Source organism: Aotus nancymaae, unplaced genomic scaffold (assembly GCF_030222135.1).
Source record: "Aotus nancymaae isolate 86718 unplaced genomic scaffold, 86718_ANA_hifiasm-v0.15.2.pri h1tg000064l_1, whole genome shotgun sequence".
Lineage (NCBI taxonomy): Eukaryota > Metazoa > Chordata > Mammalia > Primates > Aotidae > Aotus > Aotus nancymaae.
Window position 1 is genome coordinate 33,661,489 of NW_026988479.1, and position 17,280 is coordinate 33,678,768.

The 17,280-nt window shown below is 50.9% G+C and overlaps 1 pseudogene; it reads right to left on the bottom strand.

Moving 5' to 3' along the window:
* Positions 1-3,147: 3,147 nt before the first annotated feature.
* Positions 3,148-16,123, bottom strand: LOC105729923 (putative uncharacterized protein PSMG3-AS1; annotated as a pseudogene).
* Positions 16,124-17,280: the final 1,157 nt, after the last annotated feature.

Genomic DNA, 17,280 nt, shown 5'->3' on the forward strand with positions numbered 1-17,280 from the left:
GCCACCAAGGTGTGGTTTCACTAATGAAATCATAATCTGTACAATGGGTTAAAAACACACAAATAAAGCCCCAATCTCTAAGGGTTTGCCTGGGAAACTAGGGAGATGGCTCCTTGTCGAGTAATGAGGGGAAATTGCTTGAGGAATTGGAAAATGATTTGGGGAGAAGGGTTTATCAAGTCAGGGGAGGGAGGGTGCAAAGATAACATAGAGGAGAGAGGGATGGAGGGAGGAGGGAAAAAAGGAGGAGGAGGGAGGAAAGAGGGGAGAGAAAAGGGGATGGGAGGAGGGAAGGAGAGAGGAAGGAGGGCAGACTAGCGCCCTTGGCCTGGGGCTGTGACCCTCTCTGGGGAGTGACCCTGGGACCATCTCAGAAAAGTAGGGAACCTGAGGCACCATCGGCAGAGGGGCTTCTGGGATCGGGGGTGTCCTCTGGGGGCTCCAGTCCGCCCTGCCTGGACAGCAGCTTCCCAAAGGCCCAAGGTGCCAGGGCTGGGCTCTAGCTTCTCTTCCCATCTCCAGAGGCCTCCTTCCTCCCCCTTGGCAGAAGGGGCCTCACAGGGAGATCCTGTGGGCGTCCTGCTAACTCCCTGCACAGCCTCTGTGAGCACCGCCCTGAACCAAGGTGGGTCAGGCTGTCCTGAGGCCTGGGAGCCTCCTGGCCTGGTCACATACAGGCATCCTGCACTCAGTGTGCCCCAGGCCTCCCTCCCCCAAGCATTTGTCCGTGCCATGACCCCGGCCAGGATGCCGTCCCCAATGCCACCATCCACCTGGACTCCCAGAGAGCGTGCCTCCTCTGTACCCACAGCAAAGCTCGGGAATAGAGCCTGACCGAGCCTGGTTTGTTCTAGCTTGTGTGATAGCTTCCTATTCACACAGTTTATCTTTCAAGCCTAATTGAAATCCCAGAGCCGGGTTGTCATCTCACAGCACCCTCGCCCCGTCCGGGTGCCCTGGGGCCCGCCGCATGCCTTCTGAGACTTGTTTTTTTGGGGTTACAATGGGGAGCACAGGGGTGTGCAAAGCTTCAGATTGCAGATTGTCACAGAGGTGCAGAGAGCATGGGACATGCTGGGATAGGCTGGTTGCCGTCTCCTTTCTGGGAAAAGGCTCTGAGCCTCAGACTCCAGAGCCCTGGCAAGGATGGACGGACGGACGGGTGGATAGCAGTGAGCCCTGCCTTCCCTCCAGGTGAGAACGCAGCCACCTTGGTCCTGCTGTTGCCAGGTAAACAGTTCTGTGAATTCGATGGAGGAGCCTGGCCCTCCGCCCACCCACACATGGTGTCGGACAGCGTTCCAGGACAGCGCACTCCCCAGCCACCCCTGCCTGCTACGTCCTGTCCTCCGAACAAGAGAGGCGGTGGAGGACGAGGTATTTGAGGAGTTCGGGGAGTTGCAAGAGAGTTAGCAGATTTCTGAGAACCCCAGGTGCAGCTTAACCTACAAATGGAAAATTATGGTGATGAGAAAGAGGATATTTGATGAGGCAGAGTCTTGGGGGAATCGGATTTTGGCTGACGAGCAAGGAAAAGGCAGGCTGGGCAGGGAGGCAGGAAGAAGCAGGTGGCCCTGCTGGGAGAGGGGGCGGTGGAGGTGGGAAGCGAGTCCTGAGCGGATGTGGGTGGGGGCGAACCATGGGAAGTACCCCCCAAGGCCTCAGGGACCACAGGACCTGCACTGCCAGCCGCCAGCCCTGGGGACCACCGAAGAGAGCTTGGACCCTCCTGGCTGACCGTTTACATTTCACCCATCATGCAATAAGCATGCACCTTCTGGGCACCCCAGCGACTCCTGGTGCCACCAAGGCACATCCACTGAGTGCATGTCTGTCCCCACACCCCCGGCAGACTGGGCTGCTCCTGCCTGCCCGGCCCCACCACCCACTCCCACTGTCACCCAGCCTCATGTAGCTAGATGCCAGCTGGCCCATCTCTCGGTGGCCACCACGGCTCTTCCCATCCTTCGCGCCTCATTTTTCTTCCCAGTCATGAGTAAAGTGGATTTCCCCTCCCCTGAGGGGGACGTCTCAGCTTTGGAAGCATGATCTCAGGAAGCCCCCAGCCTCTGCTCAGACCCTGAGATGCCCAAGGAGGAAATCAGCTTCCCAAGAGCCTGAGGTGCCGGGGCTAGGCTCTAGCTTCTCTCCCCATCTCCAGAGGCCTCCTTCCTTCCCCTTGGCCATCCTCCCCAGACCCAGCCTCACTTCTCCAGACCCCAGGCCCCTGGCTCCCCTTTCCTCTGCCATTCGGCAGATTTGCTATGTGGCCCTGGGAAGAGAGTCTTCAGCAACCTCTGTCTAGCACGATGCGGGGGGTTAAAGGTGACTCATGCCTGTAGTCCCAACAACTTTGGGAGGCCGAGATGGGAGGATCACTTGAGCCCAGGAGTTTGAGGCCAGCCTGGGCAACATCTCCAGACCCCATTCGCAGTCCAACCTCCAGCAGGCAGAGCCCTGTGAGGAAAGCAAGGGACCCCGGCACCTCGGACCACCAAGCCGGATGCTGGAGAGAAGGGAGCCCCCCAGCCCCCACCAACCCACAGCCTCGCGATCGAGGTGGGCTGCCGACGGGGGACGCCGTGGTCTCCCAGACAGCTCTGGCTCAGGCTGGGCCCCTGGGAAGTGCACACAGATTAGTCAGGGTTCTCCAGAGAAACAGAGTCAGAGAAAAAATGAGTGTGACTGTATGTGCGTGTGTGTACATGGGAGGCAGAGAGAGACACAGACAGAGATTCATACGGGAATTAGCTCACAGAATCATAGAGGCTGAGCAGTCCCACCATCTGCTGTCTGCAAGCTGGAGGCCCATGGAAGCCAGTGGTGTGATTCAGTCCGAGTTTGCAGGCCTGAGAACAGGGGCTGGACTGACACCCACGGGCAGGAGGAGATGGACGCCCCCAAATAGGAAGAGATAATTCTCCCCTCCCCTGCCTTTGTCCCAGGGGGCCCTCAGTGGTTTGCGTGACACCTGCTCACACTGGGGAGGACAGACTTGTCTACTTGGTGTACTGATTCAAATGCTGATCCCCTCTGGAAACGGGAGAATCGGATTTTGGCTGACGTGCAAGGAAAATGCAGGCTGGGCTGGGAGGCAGGAAAAGGCAGGTGGTCCTGCAGGGAGAGGGGGCGGTGGAGGTGGGAAGCTCATCCTGAGCAGAATCGGGTGGGGACGAATAACAGGAGGTGCTCCCCAAAGGCCTCGGGGACCACAGGATCTGCACTGCCAGCCCCCAGCTGTGGCAACCACCAAAGAGAGCTCGGACCCGCCCAGTTGGCCATCATGGCCTCACAGGCATGCCCAGAAGTGATGTTTCACCAGCCCTCTGGGCATCCTTTACCCAGTCAAGCTGACTCCTAAAATTAACATCACAACCAGGTCAGAAGTACGCACGGACTTTCCCACTGAATTCTCTCAATGCCCTTTGAAGGAGGTCCTATTATTATTCTCATCTTATAAGAGAGAATGTTTGAGAGTTTTAGTGATGGCTCCCGGCCACACAGCTCAGGGGCAGTGAAGCCCAGATGCACACCCAAGGCTTCAGCCTTCATGCCTGGGCTCTCAAATTCTCCCTAGCCCAGTTTCCTTTAAACCCAACCCAAGCCTCTCCAGATCTGAGGGATGATATATGCCCATCCTTAACTGGAAGCCTCCACCCCCACCCTCTCCTTCCACTTCTCCCAGCTGTGTCTCCCGGCCATGATGCCTCTGACTCGTCCTCCCGAGACCCAGCCTTATTTCTCCAGACCCCGGGCACCTATCTCCTCTTTCCTCTGCCACTTGGCAGATTTGCTATGTGGCCCTGGGAAGAGAGTATTCAGCAACTTTTGTCTACCACAGTGCAGGGGATTAAAGGTGACTCACGCCTGTAATCCCAACAACTTTGGGAGGCTGAGGTGGGAGGATCACTTGAGCCCAGGAGTTTGAGACTAGCCTGGGCAACACCTCCAGACCCCATTGCTACAAAAAATGAAAATTAGCCAGGCTTGGTGGCACACATCTGTAGTCCCAACTAGTCTGGAGGCTAAAGTGGGAGGTTTGCTTGAACCCAGGAGGTTGAGGCTGCAGTGAGCTATGATGGTGCTACTGTACTAGCCTGGGTGACAGAGCAAGATCTTGTCTACGAACAAACAAACTAACACACAGAAAAAGACTGCAAATTCTTTGCCCTCCTCCCATTGAGAGGAGGCTGGCCGTTCCCCCTCCCATTGAATCTGTGGGCTCCAGTCTCCATCAAGAGCACATGGGGCTCAGTCACTTGCTCACTGTGCTCACAGCAGCACTGTCCCCAACAGCCAAAAGAAGAAAGCAGCCCAAGTGTCATGGACTGATGAATGGATACACAAAACGTGGTCCTTCCACACAGCAGAGCATTACTCAGCCTTAAAAGGGAATGAGATTAGAGGAGGAAGTTCCAAGATGGCCGGTTAGGTGCAGCTCAGGATTGCAGCCACGAGTGAAAGTGCAGAGGGTGAGTGGACGCCGCATTTCCAGACGGATTTTTATTGCCCACAGACCAGGAGATTCCCAGGCGGAGGAGCCCCACGGATCGCCAAGGCGGTTGTTTTGGCCAGCGCGGCTGTTTTGCCTGCACCCCGGCACAGCGGCTCCCAGGGCAGAGTAAATGGGACTGTGTTCCCACTTAGCCAGCAAGGGGAGCTGAAACGGAGAGCCAGGCTAGGAGATTCCCGGGCAAAAAAGCACCACGAATCTCAGAGCCGTGGTTTCAGCTGGCGCAGTGGGTCGCCGCATGGGAAATCACACAGATCCCAGTGCCTATTCAACAGGCGACCAGGACACCTGGGAGATAGCCGACCGTACAACTAAAAAACAAAAGGCTCTGAGGCAGGGAGCCAGGAGATCAGGCCCGGCTGGTCCCACCCCAACAAAATCAAAAACAAAAACAAAAAAACAGCAATTGGAAATGCTCTGGGTTGAGAGTTTCACAGCAAGCACCACTGAATCCAGGATGGTCCAGCTCTGTGGGGGAGGGGCATCCGCCATTCCTGAGGCACTCGACCACTACGGAGGCAGTCCGCCATTCCTGAGGCAGCCTGCAGTTGCCGAGGCAACCCGCCATTGCCAAGGCAACTCGCCATTACAGAGAGAGTCCATCATTACAGAGGCGGGCCAACATTGCAGACGCAGTTCTAACTACACCCATATAAACAGGACTGCAGGGAAGTTCACAGGGCAGCTGGGCAGAGCCCACAGCAGCTCAGTGAAGCCTCTGCAGGCTGAGAGTGACTAGGCTGCCTCCTTGTGGGCAGGGCAGCCCTGAAGAAAAAAAAAAAGGCAGCAGCACAGTGGAAACTCATAAAGCCCTAACTCCCTGGGACAGAACACCTGGGGGAAAAAAGGGGGGTTATGAGTTCTGCTGCTGCAGACTTAAACTTACCGGCCCAGCAGCTCTGAATGAACAACGGGGCTCACAGCTCAGCACCTGAGCTAATATAAAAGACAGACTGTTTCCTCAAGCAGCTCCCTGACCCCTGTATATCTAAAGAGTCACCTCATAAAGGACAGCTCAGACTAATATTTGGCAGGTATCCTTCTGGGACAAAGCAGAAGAAGAAACTGGTAGCAACCTTTACTGTTCGGCAGCTGCTGCTAGTGATCCCCAGGCAAGCAGGGCCTGGAGTGGACCTCAGCAGTCCTACAGCAGAGAGGCCAGACAGTTAAAAGGAAAACTAAGAAACAGAAATAACTTCATCAACAACAAACAGGACGTCCACTCAGAGACCCAATCAGAAAGTCAACAACTACAAAGCCGACAGGTGGATAAATCCACAAAGATGGGAAGAAACCAGCGCGAAAAGGATGAAAACACCCGAAACCAGAACACCTCTCCTCCTACAAGGGATCACAACTCCTCGCCAGCAAGAGAACAAGACTGGATGGAGAATGAGTGTGATGAAATGACAGAATCAGGCTTCAGAAGGTGGGTAATAAGAAACTTCTGTGAGCTAAAAGAACATGTTCTAACCCAATGCAAAGAAACTAAGAACGTTGAAAAAAGATTTGATGAAATGCTAAAGAGAATGGACAACTTAGAGAGGAATATAAGCAAATTGATGGAGCTGAAAAACACAACATGAGAATTTCACGAAGCATGCACAAGTTTCAACAGCCGAATTGACCAAGCAGAAGAAAGGATGTCAGAGGTTGAAGATCAACTCAATGAAATAAAATGAGAAGGCAAGATTAGAGAAAACAGGGTAAAAAGGAATGAACAAAGTCAACAAGAAATATGGGACTATGTGAAAAGACCTAATCTATGTTTGATAGGTGTACCTGAATGTGACGAAGAGAATGAATCCAAGCTGGAAAATACTCTTCAGGATATTATCCAGGAAAACTTCCCCAACCTAGCAAGTCAGGCCAATATTCAAATCCAGGAAATACAGAGAACACCACAAAGATATTCCTCAAGAAGACCAACCCCAAGGCACAGAATCGTCAGATTCACCAGGGTTGAAATGAAGGAGAAAATGCTAAGGGCAGCCAGAGAGAAGGTCAGGTTACCCACAAAGGGAAGCCCATCAGATTCACAGCAGATCTCTCAGCAGAAACCCTACAAGCCAGAAGAGAGTGGGGGCCAATAGTCAACATCCTTAAAGAAAAGAACTTTCAACCCAGAATTTCATATCCAGCCAAACTAAGCTTCATAAGTGGAGGAAAAATAAAATCCTTTGTGAACAAGCAAGTACTCAGAGATTTCATCACCACCAGGCCTGCTTACAAGAGCTCCTGAAAGAGGCACTACACATAGAAAAGAACAACCAGTACCAGCCACTCCAAAAACATACCAAATGGTAAAGAGCATCAACACAATGAAGAATCTGCATCAACTAACAGGCAAAACAGCCAGCTAGCATCAAAATGGCAGTATCAAATTCACACATAACAATATTAACCTTAAACATAAATGGACTAAATGTCCCAATCAAAAGACACAGACTGGCAAATTGGATAAAAAGCCAAAACCCATCGGTGTACTGTATCCAGGAAACCCATCTCACATGCAAGGATACACAAAGGCTCAAAATAAAGGGATGGAGGAAGATTTACCAAGCAAATGGAGAGCAAAAAAAAGCAGGAGTTACAATTCTCATCTCTGATAAAATAGACTTTAAAGCAACAAAGATCAAAAGAGACAAAGAAGGACATTACATAATGGTAAAATGATCAATGCAACAAGAAGAGCTAATGATCCTAAATATATATGCACCTAATACAGGAGCACCCAGATATATAAGGCAAGTTCTTAATGACTTACAAAGAGACTTAGACTCCCACACAATAATAGTGGGAGACTTTAACACCCCATTGTCAATATTAGACAGATCAACGAGACAGAAAATTAACAAGGATATCCAGGACTTGAATTCAGACCTGGAGCAAGCAAACCTAATAGACATTTACAGAACTCTCCACCCCAAATCCACAGAATATACATTCTTCTCAGCACATCACACCTACTCTACAACTGACCACATAATTGGAAGTAAATCACACCTCAGCAAATGCAAAAGAACAGAAATCATAACAAACAGTCTCTCAGACCACAGTGCAATCAAGTTAGAACTCAGAATTCAGAAACCAACCCAGAACCTCACAGCTTCATGGAAATTGAACAACTGGCTCTTGAATGTTGACTGGATAAACAATGAAATGAAGGCAGAAATAAAGATGTTCTTCGAAATCAACAAGAACAAAGACACCACATACCAGAATCTCTGGGACACATTTAAAGCAGTCTCTAGAGGAAAATATATAGCAATAAGTTCCCACATGAGAAGAAAGGAGAGATCTAAAATTGACACCCTATCATCAAAATTGAAAGAGCTAGAGGAGCAAGATCAAAAAAACTCAAAAGCTAGCAGAAGACAAGAAATAACTAAGATCAGAGCAGAACTGAAGGAGATAGAGACACAAAAAACCCTTCAAAAAAAAATCAATAAATCCAGGAGCTGGTTTTTTGAAAAGATCAACAAAATAGACAGACCACTAGCCAGATTAATAAAAAAGAAAAGAGAGAATAACCAGATAGATGCAATAAAAAACAATAAAGGGGATATCACCACAGATTCCACAGAAATTCAAACCATCATCAGAGATTATTACAAACAACTCTATGCACATAAACCAGAAAACCTGGAAGAAATGGATAAATTCCTGGACAGTTGCCTCCTCCCAAGCCTAAACCAGGAAGAAGTCGAAACCCTGAATAGACCAATAACAAGGTCTGAAGTCAAGGCAGCAATTAAGAGCCTACCACACACAAAAAAAGCCCAGGTCCAGATGGGTTCAAAGCCGAATTCTACCAAACATACAAAGAGGAACTGGTACCATTCCTTCTGAAACTATTCCAAATAATCCAAAAAGAGGGAATCCTTCCCAAATCATTTTATGAGACCAACATCATCCTGATACCAAAACCCGGCAGAGACTCAACAAGAAAAGAATACTACAGGCCAATATCCATGATGAACATAGATGTAAAAATCTTCAATAAAATACTGGCAAGCCAATTGCAACAGCACATCAAAAAGCTTATCCACCACGATCAAGTAGGATTCATCCCGGGGATGCAAGACTGGTTCAACATACGCAAGTCTATAAATGTAATCCACCACATAAACAGAACCAAAGACAAAAACCACATGATTATCTCAACTGATGCAGAGAAGGCCTTTGACAAAATTCAACAGCCTTTATGCTAAAAACCCTCAATAAACTAGGTATTGACGGAACGTATCTCAAAATAATAAAAGCTATTTACGACAAACCAACAGCCAATATCATACTGAATGGGCAAAAACTGGAAGCATTCCCTTTGAAATCTGGCACTAGACAAGGATGCCCTCTCTCACCACTCCTATTCAATATAGTACTGGAAGTTCGAGCCAGAGCAATCAGGCAAGAAAAAGAAATAAAGGGTATTCAATTAGGAAAGGAGGAAGTCAAGTTGTCTCTATTTGCAGACGACATGATTGTATATCTAGAAGACCCCATCATCTCAGCCCAAAATCTCCTGAAACTGATAAGCAACTTCAGCAAAGTCTCAGGATACAAAATCAATGTGCAAAAATCACAAGCATTCCTATACACCAATAACAGACATAAAGAGAGCCAAATCAAGAATGAACTGCCATTCACAATTGCTACAAAGAGAATAAAATACCTAGGAATACAACTAACAAGGAATGTAAAGGACCTCTTCAAGGAGAACTACAAACCACTGCTCAACGAAATAAGAGAGGACACAAACAGATGGAGAAACATTCCATGTTCATGGTTAGGAAGAATCAATATCGTGAAAATGGCCATACTGCCCAAAGTAATGTACAGATTCAATGCTATCCCCATCAAGCTATCAATGACCTTCTTCACAGAACTGGAAAAAACCACCTTAAACTTCATATGGAACCAAAAGAGAGCCTGCATAGCCAAGTCAATTCTAAGCAAAAAGAACAAAGCGGGAGGCATCACACTACCGGACATCAAACTATACTACAAGGCTACAGTAATCAAAACAGCATGGTACTGGTACCAAAACAGAGATATAGACCAATGGAACAGAACAGAGGCCTCAGAGGCAACACAACATATCTACAACAATCCAATCTTTGACAAACCTGATAAAAACAAGCAATGGGGAAAGGATTCCCTGTTTAATAAGTGGTATTGGGAAAACTGGCTAGCCATATGCAGAAAGCAGAAACTGGACCCCTTCCTGACACCTTACACTAAAATTAACTCCAGATGGATCAAAGACTTAAACATAAGACCTAAAACCATAAAAACCGTAGAAGAAAACCTAGGCAAAACCATTCAGGACATAGGCATAGGCAAGGACTTCATGACCAAAACACCAAAAGCATTGGCAACAAAAGCCAAAATAGACAAACGGGACCTAATCAAACTCCAGAGCTTCTGCATTGCAAAAGAAACAGTCATTAGAGTGAATCAGCAACCAACAGAATGGGAAAAAATTTTTGCAGCTTACCCATCTGACAAAGGTCTGATATCCAGAATTTACAACGAACTAAAACAGATTTACAAGAAAAAAAACAAACAAGCCCATTCAAAAGTGGGCGAAGGATATGAACAGATACTTTACAAAAGAAGACATACATGAGGCCAACAAACATATGAAAAAATGCTCATCATCACTGGTCATTAGAGAAATGCAAATCAAAACTACATTGAGATACCATCTCACGCCAGTTAGAATGGCGATCATTAAAAAATCTGGAGACAACAGATGCTGGAGAGGATGTGGAGAAATAGGAACACTTTTACACTGTTGGTGGGAGTGTAAATTAGTTCAACCATTGTGGAAGACAGTGTGGCGATTCCTCAAGGACCTAGAAATAGAAATTCCATTTGACCCAGCAATCCCATTACAGGGTATATATCCAAAGGATTATAAATCGTTCTACTATAAGGACACATGCACACAAATGTTCATTACAGCACTGTTTACAATAGCAAAGACCTGGAACCAACCCAAATGCCCATCGATGATAGACTGGACAGGGAAAATGTGGCACGTATACACCATGGAATATTATGCAGCCATCAAAAACGATGAGTTCGCGTCCTTTGTAGGGACATGGATGAACCTGGAAACCATCATTCTCAGCAAACTGACACAAGAACACAAAATCAAACACCGCATGTTCTCACTCATAGACGGGTGTTGAACAATGGGAACACACGGACACAGGGAGGGGAGCACTATACACTGGGGTCTGTTGGGGGGGAGTCGGGGGGGACAGCGGGGGGTGGGGAGTTGGGGAGAGAAAGCATGGGGAGAAACGCCACATAAAGGTGAAGGGGAGGAAGGCAGCAAATCACACTGCCACGCATGCACCTATGCAACAATGTTGCATGTTTTTCACATGTACCCCAAAACCTAAAATGCAATTAAAAAAAAAGTCATTAGAAGGAAAAAAAAAAAAAAAAGGGAATGAAGGCCAGGTGTGGTGGCTTACGCCTGTAATCATGCCCAGCATGTTGGGAGGCCAAGGCAGGTGGATCACCTGAGGTCAGGAGTTCAATACCAGCCTGGCCAACATGGTGAAAGCTTGTCTGTACTGAAAATACAAAAATTAGCTGGGCATGGTGGTGGGCACCTGTATTCTCAGCTACTCAGGAGGCTGAGGCAGGAGAATTGCTTGAACGTGGGAGGCGGAGGTTACAGTGAGCTGAGATCATGCCACTGCACTCCAGCCTGGGTGACAGAGCAAGACTCCATCTCGGAAAGGAAAAAGAGAGAGAGAGAGAGACAGAGAAAGAGAGAATGAAGCCTGGGTGTGGTGGCTCATCCCTGCAATCCCACACTTTGGGAGGCCTAGGCAGATGGATTGCCTGAAGTCAGCAGTTCGAGACCAGCTGGCCAACATGGTGAAACCCTGTCTCTACTAAAAATACAAAAGTCAGCCAGGCATGGTGGTGGGTGCCTGTAATCCCAGCTACTCAGGAGGCTGAGGCAGGAGAATTGCTTGAACCTGGGAGGTGGACGTTGCAGTGAGCAGAGACCACACCATTGCACTCCAGCCTGGGTGACAGAGCAAGACTCTGTCTCAAAAATAAATAAATAAAACTTTTTAAAAAGGGAATGAAGTGCCATCATGTGCTGCAGTGTGAAGAAAACTCAAGGACATTATGTAAAGTGAAATAAGCCAGTCACCAAAAAACTGATACTGCATGATTCTGCTTATGTGAAGTGTCCAGAATAGCCTTATCCATAGAAGTAGAAAGCAAAATGGTGGGTACCAGGGGCGGGAGGGACAGAAGGATGGGGAGTTATGATTTAATGCATACAGAGTTTTTATTGCAGATGATGAAAAAGTTTTAGGTATCGACACTGGCAATGGTTATAAACATTGTAAATGTATTTAATGCCACTTATGAAGGATTAAAGTGATAAATGTTATGTTTATTTCGTCACTACCAAAAGGTTGTGGGTGCAGCAGTGCTGATTTCTGGTCCTAGCCTGAGAGACTGGCAGCTTCCACCTCCTGTCACTTGGGACAGTGTCTCTGGGAGCTCTGAGCTGTCATGCAAGAAGTCCAGCTACCCTGAGACCACCATCCTGAAAGGCCACAGGGAGGAGCTCTTTAGACAGTCCTAGCTGAATCTTGCCTTCCAGCTGTCCCTGCCAAGATGCCAGGCATGTGAGTAAAGCCATCATGGACCCTCTAGACCAGACTTCCCACCAGCACGGGACCATCTGACAGCCACATGGAGCAGAAGAACCGCCCAGCTGAGCCACTTCCAAACTCTTGACCTACTAAGTCATGATCCACAATGAGCCCATCATAGGGATGGTTTGCTTTGCAGTGTGGATAACAAGGACGTCATGTGAGGGACAGCTGAGGTACTGACCCAGGATGTGACTGATGCTCCCCATGTACCCAGAGCTCACTGGGAGCTGGGGACCTTCAGGTGCATCAGAAACATGCCCTACCTCTGTGAAGCTCACAACCCAGTGGGGGCACATCAAGTCACCAGGCAGTCATCACCACAAGGTCATTGGAGCATCGATGGTGGAGACACGGGGCAGCGCAGCAGCTTCGGGGTGGGGAGGGGGGCTGATACAGCTGGAAAAAAACAGAGAGGGCTTCCTGGCATGGAGGCTCTTGGCTCTGACCCCATCAAGACTCTCAGGATCCCAGTGTCTCCATTTATGAAATGAGGACCATGGGACATCATAAGGATGAGCGGCTGTGATCCAGGAGTGTGGACATTCAGCCAATGCCCAACAGAACTGGAGTATAAATACCCCAGCTCCCTCTCCCTTAGGGATGACTTCAAGGTGTATGCTACAGCAGCTGCCCACAGCAGTGGCAGGCATGGAGACACATCCATTTTGAAACATCTTCCCTTCCCTACCTCACTCCCTGGGATGGTTAATTTTATGTGTCACTTAAGTGCACTGTGGGGTGCCTAGATTACACATTGTGTCTGTGAAAGTGTTTCTGAATTAGATTAGCATTTGAATTGTGGACTCAGGAAGGTGGCCTGCCCTCCCCAAGTGGCTAGGCATCTTCCAGTGCCTCAAGGGGCTGAACAGAACAGACGGCAGAGGGAGGAGGACTCACCCCTCATTTCCTGCCTAGCCGCTGGGGCTGGGACATCTCATCTCTCTTGCTCTGGGACTGGATGTCCGCCATCGGCTGCCCCGGTTCTCAGGCCTTTGGACTTTAGCTGAGTTTCAATCACACTTCGGGCTTCCCTGGGTTTCCAGCTTGCAACACAGACGGTGGGACTTCTCAGCCCCAAGAGTCACAGGAACCAAATTCCTCACCCTAAATCTCTGTGCATTGGTTCTGTTTCTCCGGAGAGCCTCACTAATATGCTCCCTCACTGTCCCTTGCAATTCCTCAGATCACCTCCCAAAGAAAGCATGCATTCTCATTCCTTCCTTCAGGATCTGCTTCTGGGAAGCCCAATCCAAGAAAGCTGGGATTGACTAGCCCCAAGGCTTCTGAAGGCCACTACCCTGCTTTCACTGGGAGGGCCAGGGCTCGGGGTAGGAGGGTAGGAGCAGATGGCTCAGGAGGGGAGAGCGCAGGGGCACCTCAAACTGTAGATCCACAAAGAAGCAGCAGTGTGGCCTGGGAGAAGTCGATTAACCTCTCTAGGCCTCCATTTCCTCACCCTTGAAAAGGGGCAATGGGCCGGGCACAGTGGCTCACACCTATAACCTCAGCTCTTTGGGAGGCTGAGTTGGGCAGATCATGAGGTCAGGAGTTCAAGCCTGGCCAACATGGTGAAACCCTGTCTCTACTGAAAATACAAAAAATTATCCAGGCGTGGTGGCATGCGCCTGTAGTCCCAGCTACTCGGGAGGCTGAGGCCAGAGAATCACTTGAACCCAGGAGGCAGAGGTTGCAGTGAGCTGAGACTGTGCCAATGCACTCCAGCCTGGGTGACGGAAGGAAGGAAGGAAGGAGGGAGGGAGGGAGGGAAGGAGGAAAGGAGGGAAGAAGGGAAGAAGGGAGGGAGGGAGGGAAGAAGGGAGGGAGGGAGGGAAGGAGGGAGGGAAGGAGGGAGGGAGGGAGGGAAGGAGGGAGGGAGGGAGGGAAGGAGGAAAGGAGGGAAGAAGGGAAGAAGGGAGGGAGGGAGGGAAGAAGGGAGGGAGGGAGGGAAGGAGGGAGGGAAGGAGGGAGGGAGGGAGGGAAGGAGGGAGGGAGGGAGGAAGAAAAGGGGCAATGATGTCCTCCCTGTGGGTGGCTGTGAGGTGTGGATTTGGGTAGATGCAGGGCTTGGGCTGAGGAGTCACCACCAGGGCTCTCCTCTCGCACTGTTCCTTTTCTCGCCATTGGTCCCTGCCCTGCCCCTGATGGGCTGTGTGACCCAGGAGGCATCGCTTCCCCTCTCTGGGCTTCAGATTCCTCCACTGTTCTGCAAAGGGATTGACCTAGATGGCCAAGGCCCCTCAGACTCCTAGAAAACCGTGTTTGCTTGGGAGACACAGTCCCGGGGGATGCCGCTACTCTGGACTTGCGAGACGGTTTCTCTCCTGGAAGGGCTAGGAGAAGTCCAACAGGAAGGCAGAATGTGGGTGGCATCTTCGCCCCTGGAACCCTCCTTGCCTTGCCCTGTCTAGGCTCCTACATTGCAGATGGCGAAAGAATCAAAGCCTTCCCTGTGCCCCTCGCCTCTGCACTCCCAGCCCTCTCGGCAGCCTCTAGGGCGCCTGGGCTACTCCTTGGGGGCACCTGCCATCCCTCCCTTCTCTCCCACAGTCTTGGTTGCTACGGCCTCCAGCCTGGGACCTCTGTGCCACCCCAGGACTCCTGAGTCTCTGCAGCCCATTCTGCCCATCGACGGTCAGGGTGGACAGGGACGGGCAGGTAGCTGAGGACAGGGGCACAGGGGCAAGCCTCTCCGCTCCAGACGCCACCACAGGATAGGAGGACATGGGACCTGGAAAGGGACACTCACCAGGGCGTCTGATCCCAAGGCAGGAAAGGGGCAGGCTGCCAAGTCACATGCATCCCAGGTGGCGTCAACGTGCAATCCATCATCTGTGGCTGCCCAAGAAGGATCCCGGCTCCTCACAGGAGCTCTGTCCACCTGGCCAACCCAGCTGCCCACTCTTCGACCTCCATGTCCTTCTGCACCAGTCACCGGGCAGGGTAGGGGCTGGAGCTCACCCACCCAGCTACAAAGCCCAGCCTAGGAGGCTGCAGGAGGGCAGGCTGTCATTCCCAATGTGTGGATGGGAACACTGAGGCAGGGTGGAGGAAACAACTTTAGGTCCCCTTGAGAGAGGGGACGGGTCCCAGGGAGCAGGTAGTTCAGCCTGGGTTAAGATGAGTCACGTGACAGAGGGAACCGCCCAGTGTCAGCGCCAGAGGCCAGCGAGGCTGGACTCTCAGCACAGTGCTCAGGCATCTCCCTGCATCCGGGAATAAGAGCCACTGCACCCTGCCTCCCAGGGCTCCAGCCTCCCAAGGCTGCCTGTCACCCAGGCTGGAGTGCAGTGGTGCAATCTCGGCTCACTCCCTCAGCCTGGAGCAGGCAGGAGGGGGCAGATCCGGCAGGAGAGGCAGTGGCCCTCACCCTAATGAAGCCATCTCGCCACCATAATAAAGACCTCATGTACCTCCAATGACACTTAGCAAATCCAGGCACAAATAAATAACCCAAGTCCAATTGAATTAACCTTCAGCTGATCAGCACAGCTAAACAAATTACCCTGCGGCCCGAACGAGATTAAAAGACCCAGCACAGACTGGGATCATTCGGCGGGAGGGTTCACTGGGTTTAACGAGTTTAAGCCAAATCCCCCGGCGTTCTTTTCTCTGGTTTCAGGCCACTCTGGGAGCAGAGTGCAGCCTTTCTGGGGGCCACAGCCCCCCCAGGGAGTGGCAGGGAGAAGTCAGACGTGTGGCAGAGAGGGTGAGACCAAGCGAGTGGTGGTGGAGGAGGGAGACCCCCGCCTGTGCAGGGGAGGAGAACGGCAGGCCACGGCAGACAGTGTCCCCAGGGGCACAGCCAAAGCTGATTTCCAAGAGACAGTGGGTGCCGGGCTGGAGGTCTGGTCCTCCTAGCTCACCCCTTGACACCCGATGGCACCCCCTTCAGGCCCAGCTGCATTTAGACCTGGGCTGACCCCCAGGAGGAACCTGCTTTGTAAGGTCTGATCCCAGAGTCATGCTTCTCCCACCCTGACCCCAGGCTCTCCCCCAGCCCATGCAGAGGGTAGGGGCTGAAAGCTCCCTGTGGTTGGACAGAGACGTCCCCTGAGTGAGAGACCGCAGTGATGCAAGGCCATAATGACAGATCAAATCACCACCCTGCCAGCTGCCGGAGATACATGGGTCAACATGACTTTTAGAAGAACAAAGACTGCCGGGCACGGTGGCTCACGCCTGTAATCCCAACACTTTGGGAGGCTGAGGTGGGTGGATCACGAGGTCAGGAGTTCAGGACCAGACTGACCAACATGGTGAAACCCCATCGCTACTAAAAATACAAAAATTAGCCAGGTGTGGTGGTACGCACCTGTAATCCCAACTACTCAGGAGGTTGAGGCAGGAGAATCACTTCAACCCGGGAGGCAGAGGTTGTAGTGAGCCGAGACTGCACCACTGCACTCCAGCCTGGGCGACAGAGCAGGACTGCATATCAAAAAAAAAAAAAAAAAAAAAAAAAAAAAAAAAAAAAACAGAAGAACAGAGACCACTGAGGAGGGTTTCTCTGCCCTCTAGGGCTGCCGGCCTTTCCTGGCAAAAGGGCCTGCGCTCAGCTGGGATGCCGCAGCCAGGGCAGCCAGGGATGGTGGGCCCCAGAGGGAAGCAGAGACCTCACCATGCCTGAGGAACCATTGCCCAGAGCATGCAGTCTTCTTCCTGATCCGGAGTGGAGCACTCAAGCAGCCTGGAGAGGCCACACGCCTGAGGGTTGCTCCCAACCAAGCGACCCAGCTAGAAACATGAGAGCTGTCTACCCAGGCTGCAGTGGATCCACTGAGACGTGGCCCTAGAACTTACACAGAGAGAGAGGACTCAGAAGATAGTGCTCCCCAAAAGTTCTAGAGCCAAGCGAGGTGTGGCTTCCCAAGGCAGGGGTACAGGAGGCCGTGGACTTCTCCCCTAAGGGATTTGCTTGTGGCCCAGGAGACTCAAAGGGAACCTTAACCTCATGGAGTTCAAAAAACCCTGTTGCATGTGTCAGCCCGGGAGCTGGTGGCCGGGGAGGGCTTCCTAGCAGGTCTGATTTGCGTGGTTGTGCCATCCACAGTGGAACTCTGG